The following is an 8,654-nucleotide window of genomic DNA, read 5'->3' as shown; positions in this document are numbered from 1 at the left end:
TTGTTACAGGGATTGCTTGGGGAGCTAAACTGTCAGATGTGTAGTGAGCCCTCGGTAGCATTTACCATTGTTATTACCAACTTAATAATATGTTTTTTGTTTATTTTTTGGTTTGGGGGTTTCTTTTTACCTTTTCATTTGTTATTTTTTATTGGAGTAGAGTTGCTTTATAATGTGTATGTGTGTGCGTGTGTGTGTGTGTGTGTGTATGTAACATCTTTTCTTTACATATATATATATATGTACAATGGAATATTGGTCATAAAAATAATGAAATAATGCCATTTGCAGCAACACGGATGGACCTAGAGACTCTCATATTAAGTTGAAGTAAGTCAGACAAGTACCACAGGATATCAACTTACATGTGGAATCTAAAATATGACACAAATGAACTTATCTGCAAAGGAGAAACAGACTCACAGACATAGAGAACAGACTTGTGGTTCCCAAGGGGTGGGGGGGGAGGGATGAGGAGTTTGGGATTAGTAGATGTAAACTATTATATAGAGAACGGAAAAACAACAAGGTCCTTCTCTATAGCATGGGAAACTATATTTAATATCCTGTGATAAAGCAAAATGGAAAACAATATGAGAAAGGATATGTATATGTGTATAATGAATCACTTCAGTTCATCAGAAATTAACACAACATTGTAAATCAACTACACTTTAGTAAATTGTTTTAAATGAGGCTCGGAGACCCCGACCCCACCCCAGGAATCCGAGGAGGCTCAGCAGCGGGGGCCCCAGCTGAGGTGGCACTGCAGGCAGACCAGGGCAGATGCTGCTCATGCCTGTCCCTGGAGGCTCAGCCTCCCCGAACAAACCCCGTGGCTGCCTCTGATCTCTGGGTCATTCTCTCTGGCCTCAAAGTCCTGGGCCTGATGATACGTCCCCACCAGAGCTGCCAGAAGGGCAAGGGAGGACTACCTCACCAAAGGAAACCTCCGTAGTGAGATGGGGCTGTTTCCTTCCAAGACTCAAGTGAGAGTCCCTCAAAACCAAGAGAGGGATGCCAGGCAGCCAAAACTACATGACAGAGGTCAACCCTAGACCTTTGCCTCAAGGAGCTAGCGGTGTGGGAGGAGAGGGGAGATGGGACCTTGGAGCTCATCGATTCCCACATTTCCCGGGTGTTGTCAGTGGAACTCTCCGAGGACGCGAGTATGAGGAAGGCTCAGTGAGAGGTGCTGGCTAACCCGGTGCCCTCATTTCAGGCCTCTCAGAGCCTCTGACATGCCAGTGTGTGCTGTGAACGTCCCGGAGGGGAAGCGAGCATCAGCTTTCCGCTTGTTTGACCATGCAGCCCTTTCCTTGGAGACTATTCCACACGACGGGTATTCTGTTCCCGTACCACGTTAAGGGAAACTCCGATCTAACTCAACCTTCAGACAGGGAGACTGAGGGACTTTCCTGGTCTCCCTGGGTCCCCAGCCTCCTGACTGTCCACCCAGGACTCAGGGAAGGGACCTGTTCCCAGGAAAGGAGGCCAAGATGGAGGCAGGGACCTGGGCCGAGACAGTTGCTCAGGCCCTCCCCCCGGCCTGGTGCCCGACGACATGAGCTCACCTCCAGGTGCAGACGAACAATGCACGCTCTCTAGGCCTTCAGGGCCCACTTCCACCTTCAGGAAACCCCTTCCAGGGAAGGAGGGCCAGTCATGGCAGCCCAAGGCCATTCAGAGCCCGATCCCAGCCGCCTCAGCACCAGAGGGAAGGAGGCAGGACACCCGGCCATTAGAAGGAGCCCACAGCCTGGCTGAGGAGCAGGTGTGCCGGAGTCCAGGCCCCCTGACCTCCTCCCCCACCGCTGCATGGCTGTGTGTCCTTGGGAAGGTTAGTTAAGTCTCTGAGTCTCAGTTTCTTCAGCTGAAAGAAAACAACCTATTGAATTATAAATGACTCCATAGGATCTCCCTGGACGTCCAGTGGATAGGACTCTGCACCTCCACTGCAGGGAGTGTGGGTTTGACCCCTGGTCTGGGAACTAAGACCCCACATGCTGTGATGCACAGCTAAAAAAAAAAAAAAAAAAAGACTCAGGAAAGTGTGAAGTGTTCTTCAGATATGAAGTACTGTTGAAACAAACGTGCTTCTTTTTCTTAATGAGAGACCGTGAAAAAGAATTTGCAGGTAGGTCATGGCAACTCTGGGTGGGGGGGCTTCCCCAGAAGGAGGTGTCTCCTATTTGGTTATGTTAGGCATGGCCATGGCCTACCTAGAAACAGAGATAGGACAGCATTGACATGAGGTATTCATTCCAGAAATATTTCCTGAATGCCACTAGAGTGCCAGGAGTTGTGCTGAGTTACTTACACACACACTTCACACGGGCTCACATCTTCCATCTCTGATCTGACAGCCCGTTGCTGCCTAGAATAAACTTCCCCTCGTAACCTGGGAAATTTCTATCTACCATGCCAACCTAGGATGAGGGGTCACCTCCCCGGGGAAATTCTTCCTGGGCTCTCCTCTCTCCAACCCAAGTTGACGCCTCCTCTGTACTTCCTGTGTGCAGACTCTCATCCCTGACTCTCCTATCCCAGTGGGGCCTTATCTGTCTGCACACTTGTCTCCCCCAGTGGGCTGTGGACGACTTGAGGGCTATGAGTCTGGTCTAGCACACACAGGTTGAGTAAATGAATGTACCCCAACTTTCAGCTCCTTTGTTGTGGGAAGCCTAGGGTTTTCCCTCATGTCAATTCTTGAAACAAGAGCCCACATGCCTTCCCATTTGCCCTAAAGAAAATACATTCTGCGTAGCATCTGACAGCTGACATTTTGTAAAGAAGACAGACCACATGCACACCCCACAGCAAGATCCTCCACATATCCAATCTCCCTCCTACAACACCAGTAGTCCTCGATGGTAGCCAGAATGATGTCCTCCTCCCAAGATACCCATGTCCTAATCCCCAAACCTGTGATTACCATCAGGCTAGTGGCAAAGGGGAATTAACTTGCAGATGGAATTAAGGTTACTAGTCAGCTGACATTAAGGTGGGGGATTATCCTGAATTATCAAAGAGGTCATAAAAAGCAGACAAAGACAGCACAGGTGAGAGGTTAAAGTGATGTGATATGAGAAGGATTTGGGCTGGCTTTAAAGACGGGAAAAGGAGAAAGGCAGTCATGTACCAAGGAATGGAGGTGGAGCTTGGAAGCTGGAAAAGGCAAGGAAACAGAGTCCCCTGGGACCTCCAAAGAAGAATGCAGCCTGAGGATGCCCTAATTTTAGCCCAGTGAGGCCAGCTTCAGACTTCTGACTCCCAGGGCCACTAGCGTACTCATGTTAGGCCACCAAGTTCATGATCATTTGTGTCAGCAGCAACAGGGCACCAGTGCATCCTCTTGCCCTCGCCCCTTATCATACCCAGACTCTCCTGTCTCCAACAATTCCACTCTGGCCCCAAACTTGCACAGCTCACCCAGATAAACAAAAGCCCTGCAGTTTGCCCAAAACCACCCTTCTTAAAAGGCTGTGTAGCAACCATCTTTTGTTATACAAGGCATATCCCTCAACAAGCAGGCTCAGATCCTCACAACTAATCAAAACACTCCTTCCAAATAGATGCAATATTCTGAGATATTCTCCTGGAAGGAAGTGCCGATAAACTTATTTTCTCCATCTTACAAGTGAAAATAATAATTAGCGAACATCTGGGAGCACTTGCTACAAGCCAGGCACTACTTTTAGTACTACATGTGTTAATGCATCTCATCCTCTCAACATCTCACTGGAGCAGGTGCTGGTCTCAGCCCCATCTTACAAAGAGTTTAGTAACCTGCCCAAGGTCACACAGCTGAGATTTTAATTCAGATGGTCTGACTCCAGTCTGGGCTCTTAACCACTGCACATCCTGGCCCCCAGGATGAGAGCAAATGAATAAAAGAGACAGGTGTGCAAAATGCACATGGATATGTGTGTGGACGGATGCCTGTGTGTGCAGATACTGAGAAACCAGGTCATGAAGACAGAGGTCCTGCGCTCATGTTTCTCACAGTCTAGCAGGAGGTGGAGACCAACTCATCAGCCCAGTGCTCTGAGGGCATCTGCTCAGAGCTCTGGGAGCAAAGTGGGAGGGTCCTGATTAGATAGGAGTCAGGGAAGGCTTTCTGGAAGAGGTGGATCTGAGCCAAAATTTGAAGGGTGTGTAGGCAATAGTGGAAGGTGTCAAAGGGTGTTGGGTCAAAAAGACCCTGAGGCCTGAAGAGAAATACAGAAAGAAGGCAGAGTGACTGACAGACCAGCACTGACGGCAGAGTAGAGAGGCAGAGAAAGAGGCAGAAAACAGCTGACTGTGTCAGGCCTGGCTGTCCCCGGCCCCGCCTCCCGCCAGCTCTGGGACAGAGAATAGCCTGGCTGACCCATAGTGTACGAAGCATTTCCTGTGCAGCCCTGGGGACCCCTGAGCTGCACTTTCTCAGGGGTGGGGCTGGTGGGGGTGGGGCAGTGAGGGCAGAGGAGGAGGGGATGTAGTCTCTAGGAGGAGAGTGGCTCAAGATGGGAAGGAAGCATGTCCACGCATGTGCTGGGGGTGTGTGTGTGGGAGCGGACCCCGGGTGTAGGTGATGTGCCTCTGTATGTGCACATGGCTGATCCCGGGGTTCATGGGTCTCTTTGTGATAAATGAAGCCTGGGTGGACACACAGCAGGTCATGGTAGCCACCTCCCTGTCTTAGGTCTGGGGACAAAGGGCAGCTCTGGAACCTTCTCGAGGACACAAGTCATCTGCTCCAGGAAGCCACCAGCGTCAGTGTTCCTGGAGCAGCGTCCAGGGGACTCTTCATCCTGCCTGCTCCCCAAGGATGCCACCTCTGCTGCTCCCTTCTCTGGTCAATGACCTGGTCCCAACTTCTGCTGGGGACTGAGTGATCCAGCCGGAACCTTCCCCGAGGACCCTTCCCAGGGAACAGGAAGAGGGCTGCGGGGCAGTCAGGTCTGGCCTCCAGAGCCCAGAGCATCTAAATGGGGGAAGTCACCCTCCCCTTAGGGAGATCCCTAACATCCCCCAGGGCCTTCTCCACGCCTCCTGCCCAGCCCTCCCCCAACCAGCCTCCCTGAGTCCCTGTCCCTACATTTCCCAAGGTTGTTTTTGAGACTATCTTTAAACCAGCTCTCTCCACCCTATTTTCACGCGGTTTATTATTTTACCCGCTCGCCGTTAGGCTGATTTATTTACTTTCGGCCGTGCTGGGTCTTCACTGCTGCGAGCAGGCTTTATCTTGCTGCAGGGAGCAGGGGCCCCTCTTCCTTTCGGCGCGCGGGCTTGTCCTTTGGTGGCTTCTTGTTGCAGAGCCCAGGCTCTAGAGCTCGGGCTCAGAAGTTGCGGCGCACAGGCCCAGTTGCTCCACAGCATGTGGAAACCGGGGATTGAACCCTTGTCCCCTGCATTAGCAGGTGGATTCCTATCCACTGCGCCACCAGGGAAGTCCCCCTTGTTAGATGATCTCTCCGACACATGCGATGTCTTTCAATCTAGTGCACACATTTTTCCTGTTTGATGGACCTGCTTTCTGAAACGTCCTAGCAGAGACTGAGTGGCCAGCTGCTGGACCACTGCAAAGGGGATTTCTGACCGGGCTTTCATTTTCGGCTGGGTAGACCCACACACTCATCTAGGTGAAACAAGGGCTTTCAGGACACTCAAAATTATGTTCCCACGCTCTCCTCCTAGGTCTGAAGTCTCAGCCCATGTTGCCTCAAACTCTGACACACCTAACAACCAGCCAGGACCTTTCATTCCACCACACTGGGGCCCAGGAAGCTCACCCCAAAAGACCACAGAAGAGCTTCAAGCCTGGGGGCACACTGGCTTCTTCTGACTGGGTGGCCAGACCTTCCTGCCTCTCCCTGGGGCCACTGCCCTGGCTCCCTAGCAGCTGCATCAATGAGAGCTGCTGTCATCCACCGCCTCCTGAAAGGAGACCAGTGAACTGCTGGATTAAATAGCAGGAAGTGATGTGTGGAGCACCCATCTCGTACCTCCTTTAACCGACACAACTGGTAAAGAATCCGCCCGCCAATGCAGGAGACAGCAGAGGCGCAGGTTTGATCCCTGGGTCAGGAAGATGCCCTGGAGTAAGCAATGGCAACCCACTCCAGTATTCTTGCCTGGAAAATTCCAACGACAGAGGAGCCTAGTGAACTGCAGTCCACGGGGGCGCAAAGAGTCGGACACGACAGAGCATGCACACAACATGAAGAACCCTCCTACAAGGGAACGGCTATTCTGTTGAAGAAGGGGCTCCCAGGGGAGGCAAAGTCGGACTCCAAGTCGGGTTGTCTCTGCCACATTGGATGGGCAGTGCCCCCTCTCCCCAGCATCCCTTCACAAGGGGCAGGTGAGACATGGGGGCATATATGGAAAGCAGGCTCCTGGACGAAGGAGCCAGAGCAGGATGACCTTCCCCCAGCCCAGCTCCTGGGACTGGGTCAGAATCTCAGGGAGAGATCCCAAGAGATCACATGAGAGAAAGCTCACAGGCCACAGTGCTCTGGGGCCCAGCAACGATGTGCACGATCTGGATTTGGGGAGAGGAAGCTTCTCCTCACTTCATGGAAAATCCCTGTGGATCCAGTTCTGTGAGGACGGACAGAAGCATGCTGCCACCTGGTAGCCAGTCGGTTTGCAGGTTTGAAGGCCCTGAGGCAGCATTAGGCAGAGAATAAGGCTCTCCCACAGCCCTCCTGTGGCTGGCAGGCCAGGACCAGTCATGAAACAACAGACAATGAACACATGTGAGATCTACTAGGGACCCTGAGTAGGTAGAAGTCTGGGTCCCATAGATGGGGAACTACGCAGCAGAAAAAGTGGGACATTAAGGCCAGTGTGATTTTGTCTGCAGCCACAGGTTGGTGAGGCCAGGGAAAGTCACATCTCATGCATGATAGAGACAGGGGTCAGGCTCAGAGAGGGCAAGTTTCTTTTGTTTCACAGCCACATGCCATCTGGGACACCAGCCAACCTGGGTCACCTCTTACACCCACTTCAAGGCCAAAGTCCCATTAATCCTCTTTGTCAGCCCCACGTCTTTTCTGTCTTTTCAAACTATGTATTTATTTGGCACCACCAGATTTCAGTTGCAGCATATGAGAACTTCAATCTTCATTTCAGCATGTGGGATCTTCAGTTGCAGCACGCAGATCTACCTCCTTGACCAGGCGTTGAACTTGGGTTCTCTGCATTGGGAGCGCTGAGTCTTACCCACTGGGCCACCAGGGAAGTCCCCCAGTTCCATTTCTAAAGCCAGTGCATTTCTACTAAAAAACCACTGCAGCAGAGAGGGCTGAGCCCACGTGGCAAACCCCTGCCCTGCCCAAGAGGCATCAGCACACCTGTTTCCCCTTAGTATCAGCCTCCTCTGAAGACCGGGGCCCCGTCAGCAGGCCCTGCAGAAGCGAACGTGTCTCACCAAGCACTTCTCTTTCCCCAGGCGCCACCTACTAGTCAAGCACCAGTGTGTCTCTTCTCTGGGATTTCTGGATTCGGAAACAAAGGGTCAAAGTTGTTGCTGTAACATGTCAGACTTGGGAGCTCTCAGCCGCCCTGTTTTCCTCTGCGTGGAAGAAACCGGTGTGCAAGGAGAGGCTGGAGCACGCATAGCGCGAGACACGGGTGCAAAGTGGAGAGTGGGTGCGCTAGGGACCCTCGGGTCTGCCCCTGAAGCAGCTCTGAGAACCATGCGGGTCTTCTTTGGTCATGCGCACAAGGCCCTGCCCGGCCCCCATGTGCCCTTTCCCCTCCATCGCAGGAGGGGCAGGACAAGGAGCAGTGCCAGGGAAAGAAAAGCTGGAAGGGGGAGCGCCAGTGGGGCCGTCCCTTGGGACTTCTCCCAACAATGGCACGGGCAGCTCACTGTTCTGGGTCGAGACGCGTCCCCAGATACCTCCAGCCCCTCGCTGGCAGTGAGTCAGGCAGAGGCAGAGACGGATGGTAGCGGCAGCTGCCAGTATTTTTCGAAGCCTTCTGATGCCGGGGACCACATCCCTGACCTAACTTTGCACGAGCAGGGAGACAAAGAGGAGAGGTTAGATGGGAGATAAGAGAACTTGTTCTACGCTGGGGAGGAAGGGGCTGACCCTGGGCTTGGGTGAAGGAGCTGGGAGGTGTCTGGCCAATAGAAGCAAATTAGATGCTTGTTGTTGCTGTTTTGTTGCTAGGTTGTGTCTGACTCTTTACCACCCCATGGACTGCAGCCTGCCAGGCTCTTCTGTCCATGGAATTTTCCAGGCAAGAACACTGGAGTGGGTTACCATTTCCTTCTCCAGGGTATCTTCCCGGCTCAGAGATCAAACCTGCATCTCTCGAGTCTCCTGCACTGGCAGGCGGCTTCTTGACCACTGAGCCACCAGAACCCTACTCAGAGCAGCTTGAGTCAGCCCTTTCTCTTTTCTTTCCTGCAGGGTCCCCAACTGTGAAACATGCAACGGGAACAGAATATACTGTGAGTTAGAGAACCCTGGCATCTCCCGAGTCTGAGGACAACTTGGCCTCCTGTGCGACCCCAGGTGCACTCCTAACCTTAGCACCTGCCAAGCTCCTCTGAACTCTGACCGCTGTGAGTGGCGCCCGCCCAAAGCGGGCGAGCACAGGGGCCCACACCACTGGCCTCTGTTGGAGGCAGGCTGGACCTCACTGCTGGTGCA

This window comes from Odocoileus virginianus, chromosome 5 (genome assembly GCF_023699985.2).
Source record: "Odocoileus virginianus isolate 20LAN1187 ecotype Illinois chromosome 5, Ovbor_1.2, whole genome shotgun sequence".
Lineage (NCBI taxonomy): Eukaryota > Metazoa > Chordata > Mammalia > Artiodactyla > Cervidae > Odocoileus > Odocoileus virginianus.
The sequence above is the reverse complement of the archived record's forward strand: the minus strand, read 5'-3'. Positions refer to the sequence as shown.